This window comes from Crocodylus porosus, unplaced genomic scaffold, assembly GCF_001723895.1.
Source record: "Crocodylus porosus isolate Cpor-Errol unplaced genomic scaffold, CroPor_comp1, whole genome shotgun sequence".
Classification (NCBI taxonomy): Eukaryota; Metazoa; Chordata; order Crocodylia; family Crocodylidae; genus Crocodylus; species Crocodylus porosus.
In genome coordinates this window covers 12,580,241-12,588,524 of record NW_017728917.1, presented here as the reverse complement: position 1 = coordinate 12,588,524, position 8,284 = coordinate 12,580,241, and positions in this window count along the sequence as shown.

Genomic DNA, 8,284 nt, shown 5'->3' with positions numbered 1-8,284 from the left:
CTTCCCCTCGCGCCCGCGGCTGTGAGGGGCCAAGGCGCGGGCGACACCGCGGCCACGTGAGGGGAGGCAGGGTGCCACATGGGTGCGGAGGGCTGGGGGGTCACCCCACACTTGCCGGCTCCGGAAGCCATCAGTCACCGACCAGGAGCCGGGATCCGACTGCCCCGAACTGTCGTGTCCTCTTCGCGCCTGTCCCCGTTTCCCTAACTGTTGTTAACTTTCCTCTTTTTGTGGCCGTAAAACAGCCGTCGCCTTTCTCTTTCTGTTTCTCTTATGTCCCTTTCGCGGAGGTGGATGCAGAGGCCCGATTTGGGTCTCGCTCCAGCGCATGGAAACACTCCCGCGGGCTTCAAGGGCGCAAAGTCGCGCCCTGCGCCTTGCAGGTGAACAACCACTATCTGCTCGCGTCCTGACGTTAAATATCTGTCTAGCTACCTACCGAGATCGATAGTCTCGTGTACAATCAACTCACGTCATGACATTAGAATACAAACACATACATACATACGTACCTATATATGTATACACACACACATATACGCATACATATATGTATACACACATATAGACACACACACATACACATATATACCTGTAAAATGCACAGATGCGATCCAAAAAATCAGAGGTCATTGCAACACATCAAGGAAGTGATAGCAAATTAGATATATATAATTTATATATAAAATATAATATATCTATAGCTATCTATCTAGATACTATATCTGTACTATAGCTATTCTATAGCTATCTATAGATAGCTAGATATAGTGATAGAATGTAACATATTATTTTCTATTACTTTCTTGACGTGTTGCAATGACCTCTGATTTTTTTTGGATCACATATGTGCATTTTACAGGTATCGTTAACTTTGTGGTGACATCAGTATACTTTTCCTTTAGAGACGACACTTGCACAGTGGTCCGTCTCAGTAGCTGACACTGTTTACTGTTGTTTGTGAGATTCTTGTCTTCATGTATGTCACTGGTCATAGGACATTTCAGAATTTCATATGTTCCTTGTATGTCTTTATCTCATCCTTGGATTTGTAGCGCTGTTGTTTAGGGGACAAATCCATTGCTTTTCTTATTAAATATCAGTATGTTTTAACTGTTGTGAAGTGAAGCTAAGGGTTAGATCTGATGCTGCTTACTGAAACTCCATCACAAATAATACCAGTATATTTTGCTGGTATATTAAACAATAGCTTCTGTTTAATAAAAATACAGGATTTTCTAACCTTTATGTAATTATAAGTATAGACTTTTAAGGCTGGAAGGGATTAATATGGTGATCTAGTCTAATTTTTGTTATAAGAGAGACCACAAAATTTCATGGAGTGATTTCTTTCTCAGGTTACTAGCTCCTTTTTGATCTGAAGCAGTCATCTATGGTCCAGGCAGCCTCCGAGTATGATGGACAGCACATGGTGAAGGGGACAGACAGCATAGTGGCAGATAAGGCAGGAAGCAAATCAGGCAGGGAACACAGGGAAGAAAGCGGAGCAGCAAATCAGGCAGGTAGCACAGGGCTGGGAACAGAAAGCAGAGCAGCATATTGGACAGGGGAAGGGGATCAGAGTGACCCTTGGGGAGGGTGAGAGGCTAATTTTTGGCCCTCTTACCAGAAAGGTTGGCCCCACTGATCTAGAGCATGTCTTCTAGAAAGACATCCACGCTTAACTTAGAAACTGCAGGAGATGGAGATCCACTATATTTCTTGGTAAATTGTTCGGATGATTAGTTATACTCTCAGTTTTTACAAAGTGCTTTATTTCCCATCTGACTTTGTCTAGCTTCCACTTTCAGTCGCTTGATCTTGTTAGACCTTTGTCTGCTAGACTCAAGAAACCACTACATAAGCACTTGTGAACTGAATGAATCACTTCTACACCTTAGTTTTGATAAGTTAGATGACTGAGTTTCTTAAATCTTGCACTGTAGGGCAGGATTTTCAGCCTTCACTTTTTTCAACATCTTTATTTTTGAAGTGTGGACACCAGTACTGGGTAAGTATTCCAGTAATGGCCTCATTAGTGCTGTATACACAGGTACTTTGCACTCTGCTAAGTGCATAGCCATGCAACTTTAAAAAAGCTATTCACTTGACTGGAGTGAGCGAACGTTTACCTGTATTCAGCGTAAAGAAGGCTCATTAACTGGGAGAACAGCCTTCAGTAACCTTGTCATGCCTTAGCGAGGCTTGTAACCTTCTTTCTCAGAGGCTTTATGCTTCTCCAAACAGCCTTGAAGTTGACAAGACCTCTCCCTTCAGGGCTGTTTTGGCATCCTGGGGATTGATAGCTGTTACTTTCAGAAATTATGTTGTTAAAGGGAATACAGTTATGTTACTAGGTAGAGAGGAGGAGCAGACCCAACAATTCATGTGCAATTAAGCAGTTGAGGTACCTAACCAATATAAAGAGGACTGATATTGGTTACACTGTAAACAGTAAACAAAGAATTGAGACCGGTATTATATTAACAATTGAATGAACTATGCGTTTATCCAGTATGCTTGTAAATGAAGTATGTATCAATTCTTACCCAAGAGTTTCCATTTTATATGTATCTAAGGACTTTAGCAGCCCTTTTAGCAGCTGCAGTTCCCTAGGTACTCCTGTTCACTTTCCTATGCACTACAGCTCCTGAACCTTTTCGGAGTGCAGTTCCCCATCCTGTCAGGGTAGAAACAGGTGTTGTATTTGGACAAAATGAACCTGTGTTTTTCCAGGAACAGAAATATCCTGGTATAGGAGTGGACTTCATTGCTCTTCTAATTGGGGTTTAGTGAGTGGCTGCATGCACTGCCACTTTTTTGCCACTGCTTCAGTGATGCAATCCTGAGAACCAGTCAGGTGCATTTTAAATGTCCAAGAGTAAACTGTTAGTACTTCTACCTGTGAACCTCTGTGGCATTTATCCTGGAACAACAGATATGGATGTCTAAACAGTTACACTTTGTCCTGGGACAAAAATAGTTGATAAAATAGGTAGAAACAAACCAACATACAGTTACTACCATTGCACTGTTTTCCCTTTTAAAACAATGTCATGATATTAGCTTTATTCCCAGTCTTCTGGACTTCTTTGCCATTCCAAGATTTATTAAAAATCAGATGAATGGTTGAGAGAACTCATCAGCCTACTCTTTTAAAACTCTTGGACACAAGTTATATAGTTCTTCTGGTATTACACCCACAGCTGAAACTTAAAGTCATCAGTAGTCACTGATGGAATAAATAGTAGTTAAATATTATTGTGTGAGAGAAAAAAAATCTTCCAGCTTCATCTAAAATACAGATGATATTTTTGGGTACTTTTCCTTTTTCTTCATTGCTTTTGACAGGTTCCAGCATTGATCGATTTACATACCCCATCATTCAACTGATTTGTTAGTGGGGCCAATCTTTTTGGCAGGCATGCCACAAATTACTACCACGCCCTCCCCAGTGCTACTCCAGTCCTCTTCCCCTGCCCAATTGGCTGCTCAGTTTTCTGCTCTCTTCCCTATCTGCCTTTGTGCTGCCTGCCCCCTCCCTGATCTGCTACATGCCACACACGCAGGCTGCCCGTGGCTCACGTGCCACAAGCTGGCCACCTGGATTAATGTGAGCTAGAGAAAGAATAATGTAGCCAGCCCCATCGATGTAACTAGCATTAGCATTTTAAGAAAAGTATTGGGAGAACAAAGAATTTATTATGGCAGATATTTAAAGAAAATTTTCAAAAAAGGTGAAGTAGATCTGATTCCACAAAATTCAACAATTAGTGTCACAATAATTAAAAACTAGAACCTTGTGTAGTATTTGTTCTTTTATATCTCCCTTCTCCATAGCAGATTTAGTGGTCTTTTAGCTGAACATAGAGAGTGATGGAACAAACACCTCTGTTGGACAGATCTTTAAAGGACCATATTTTACCATAAGGCTGACCTACCTGTGATAGGGTGTTTTTATAAAGTAGAATAAGATATTTTATACTTCAGTAGTCTTTGATTTAAGTGTTGGTCTCCTTTGCTTTACAGAGGCATTTGTTAGGCAGAACAAGGTGGTTCTTTATTTTTCCTGATCGGTTTACTAACAGGACTGCCATGTTCAGGCTCATGCTAGCACATTTTTACAGAAGTGGGCCATAAAGCAAAGGAGTAGGTGAAAAAGTATAGTAATACTAAAAAATCTACCCAACATTTTATAAGACTTCTGATAATCAGTTTTGCTGAGTACTCTGCCAGGTACTGGGCAACAGCTTGCTTAGTTTAATAATCTTCATCTTTGTTGCTGGCAGAAGCAAGGAGATAATTATTTCTGAAGATTTTAATAGAAGCACTTCAAGTGAATTCAGATGCTAGAAGGTGTACTTGCTGGCAGTGTTCAAGAAATACAATTCACTGTTGCCTTTGCTCCTTCTCCTGTGATGTCTCACTGGGGGGAGGGAAGGGATGGACTAAGACTTATTCTGCTCAGTTACAGGAAGAACAAGATTATATAGGTCTTAAAGTAACTTTTTTCTAGAATTAGGAACATGTGTCTTTATGCTGATTCCAGTGAAGGTAATGGTGTTTCCTTCTCAAATTCGTCCTGGAGACTCCCCAGAGTCTTCCTACCTACTTTCAATATATCATATGGGATTCTCTTTAATATGTAATTTATAAAGTTTTGGGATCCAGCTTTATACTTTCAAAATGATCACTTGCTTATTTATTAATATTTGCTACACCAAATCCTTCACTTCTGAGATTAGGCTCAGTGCCTCCAGAGGCCTCTTTCAGTCGTGCATTCCCAAATCAGTAAGAGTTTGGGTACTCAGGTCAACCTTATAATGTGATACGGCAGTAGTCTTCAAAGTGGGGTGCCCAAGACGATCCACTGGGGTGCCGGAAGAAAATATTAGAACTTCTATTTAGATGTATATTTATATAAATATACATGTATTGGGGGTGCATGCCCAAATTTTTTACTGATGGGGTGCGCAATCAAAAAAGTTTGGAGACCACTGGGATAAGGTGCTCCTCTTACTCAATTAGTGCAAACATTCAGTTCACACATATCAAAGATGATATAATTAAGAAGAGGGTATTGGTGAGGAATAAATGGAGGTCAGCCTGAGAGTGGTGGGAGAACCGACTGGTAGAAATAGCACGTTTACAAGTTCTCAGCTCTAAATGGGTGGTGTGCCCACCTCTGGGCCTCCTCAGGAATGCTGCTAATCATTTTGTGCTTAGAAAGAACGTTAAGGTCTTTTTTATTGTCTGTGCTATGGTCATGTTGTTGTGAAAGTATTGCAAGGCATGCTTCATGGGACTAGACCTTAAAAATATCAGGACATTATTGCCATAGAGTGAAGCTGCTTTATTGTGGTCTAACAGTCTACTGGCTTACAGGAGAGGAGATGATTGGCAGGGTGTTTTCAGTAGTGGTGCCTTGATTTACTTCCTCTCCCCCCTCTCTGTTGTTTCATGGATTTGAAGAGATTCAGGGCATTCTGTGAAGGCAATCTGCTTTTCCAGAGTTTTCAAGGAAAGAGATGGATTCTGACTGTCAGAAAGTATACTTTGTTGGCACAGATGCAAATGTTTCCGTTGAATGATTGCTTTAAATACTGTACGTGTGCTAAGAAACATGATTAGCACATTTAAAATATCTATATAAATAAATATTGCTGCTGTTAAGGGGATTTTGTAAGAAGATTTGCAGGAAAGCTAGGCATTTCCCTCTTTGGAAGGCAGCTGCTGCTTGTGCTTGAGCGATGTGCTTCATTCACCATGTGGCCAAATCCTCCAGCTCTGACTCCGTTTCAGAAAGCTGAATCAGAGCTATTGCATAACTTGTGAGTCAGCTTTTCAGCATTTAACACACCCTTTTTTTTCTTTTTTTTTTTAAAGAAAAGCCTCACAGCAGTAAAAGGAAACTCAGAAGGTTTGAAGAAATTCTTCCAGCTTAGCAAGGGAAACCCAGATGTGGGGGAAGCTTAAGGAGGAAAAAAATACAAATCTGTATCCACAAATGTGTTCCTTTAACTTAGTTTGTTCAATAAAATCACTCTTTTTGGGTAGGAGGTAGTATTTAAGAAGAGCTATTTACAGTTTTTATAGAACATGTCAGGATGTACAATGCCCGCCGCAGCTTAACTTGTCAGGTTGTTTCAACATTCAGGCTTGAGCCTTAAAACAAACCAGAGCAAAATCCTTCATAAAAAATAGAAGTTGTTGCTTTCTTTGGAAGAAGGCTTGTCTCAATCCTTCACTTTCCTCTGAGGGGAAAACACCCTTAAATATATGGCGGTTCTCACTGGTATCAAACCAGCTGGGACACCTTAAAAGAGGACCTGAACCTGTGCAGTCCTTAGCCATTTTGACCTTCACTGCTCACTTTCAGGGTCCTGCTTACTATCTCCGCTCTTGTTGTTCTTCAGGCTGTGGCTCTATGTTGGATTTGTGCTCACTTGGAGTTACCTCTGGTCCTTTTGCTTTTGCTTCCCCTTTCCAGCTGAGTGCCCCCTTCCCAGCACAACCTGGGGGTGGCACAGAGTTTTGAATCCCCTTTGGGGTAATCATGTTCCTCCAAGGAGGGTATTAAACCTGTATCTCCCACAGTCTTGGTGAGTGCTGTCATAGCTAAACTATTGTACAGCAGCAGCAGTCCTCCCCCCTCCTCTGCTTGGTGCAGAGGCCAATCTGTTTGGAGTGCTCTGCGAATGCTCACAAGATTGGGCAATGTAGGTGGAAAACTGCCTAGTTTGTGGTTTCTGAGAGGGCTGTGGTATGAGACAGGCACTGAGTTGCTCAGTACTAGCAAGATGGAGGAACATCTGGGCCTGCCCAGCAACAGAACTCGGGCACCTGGGGAATACTCAGAATATTCAGTAATGATGGCTTGACATACACCAATAAAAAACCGACACAGGACTACTATGGCAGGGCATTAAAAAATAAAGTTAGAACAGCAGGCTGGTGGTTTTTGGGATGGAAGGGAGAAGAGTACAAAAATTATAACAACCCCTTTCAAAATAAAGATTAAGATTCTGCCACAAGCTACACAGGCACATCTCTGTTGATTTGGACTTGTGTTTTCTGCATGCTTTGACAGCAGAATTTGAAATGTAGAAGTTCAGTCAAACAAGCAACTAAAAAAAGTCAAAGCAAAAAGGAGAATGGACTTTGTAAGTTGTGTGTTACCAGGAAAGAAAGAAAACAATCACAATTACTTTCCAAACTAGCAGGGAAGAAGCTAAACATCTAGCATCTTTCTCTGTGTGAGCAAACAGGGACCTCATCTGCAAATTCAGGTTATCAAATGAATAGTTAGCTATCCAGCTAGCTATCTAGCTCATGTTATGTGCATGCCAGCGTGATAGTTGTACCTACAAGTAAGGCCCCTGCTTGCACAAGAACTCTGAAGACTAGGACTAAAGGCCATTACTCACTCTTCTCCTGCCTAAGGTTTGTAGAAATTTAAAGAACATTTGTATTACACAAATAGTTTAGTGGACTCTGGATACAAACAAATGTTTAATTCCTTTAAAATATGATGTGGGGGGGGACTGAGAACCAGATGCATGATGGATCTTTTTGACCTTCCAGTTTTTTTTTTTTCCTTTTGTTTCATTCTAATTGCAATTTTAGGCATACATGGAAATAACTGAAAAGAAAGTAGGGAGATAGTTTTGATTTTAATATCTGAGTGCATAAAGGTTGACTTGTAAGAAGTGAGAGTAAAACAGGATGGCATTAATAATAAACATAAGTATGCACCTGCGATTTTGTGGTTTATTGTAAATATTTTCACTTCAGTTTCGTCTCTATGTTGCATTACCACTTATATTTATTTAAATATTATTTCACCTTTAAGCTCTGCCTGTGGGTTATGACAAACGTGAAGTTAGGCTGGTGTTCAACAATAAAAATAATTTGAAATGGATGTGTTCTCTGACGTATTAAAAATAAACTCAGGAGATGATTTTAAGTGATACCATTGACTCAAAATCAAGTTTTATTTAAAAAAAAAATCACCCTGAACCACTCTGCCTCCCCTCTACCCCCTCCTTTTTTTTTTCCTTTTGGGTTTTGTGGTCAGTGCTATTACTTAAGAAAAAATCATTTTTCTGTTGCTGTGTGAAATACCAGTATAAATAGGGAAAAGCAGCTTTACCGAAATGCTATCAAACAAATGAAAGCATAGATAAAATGCAATTATTTTAATTTTTCAAGCTACAGAAATGTACAGTATTACTTAACTTCACTAGCAAAAGTTGTATTATTTAAATTGATGACAGGATCATGG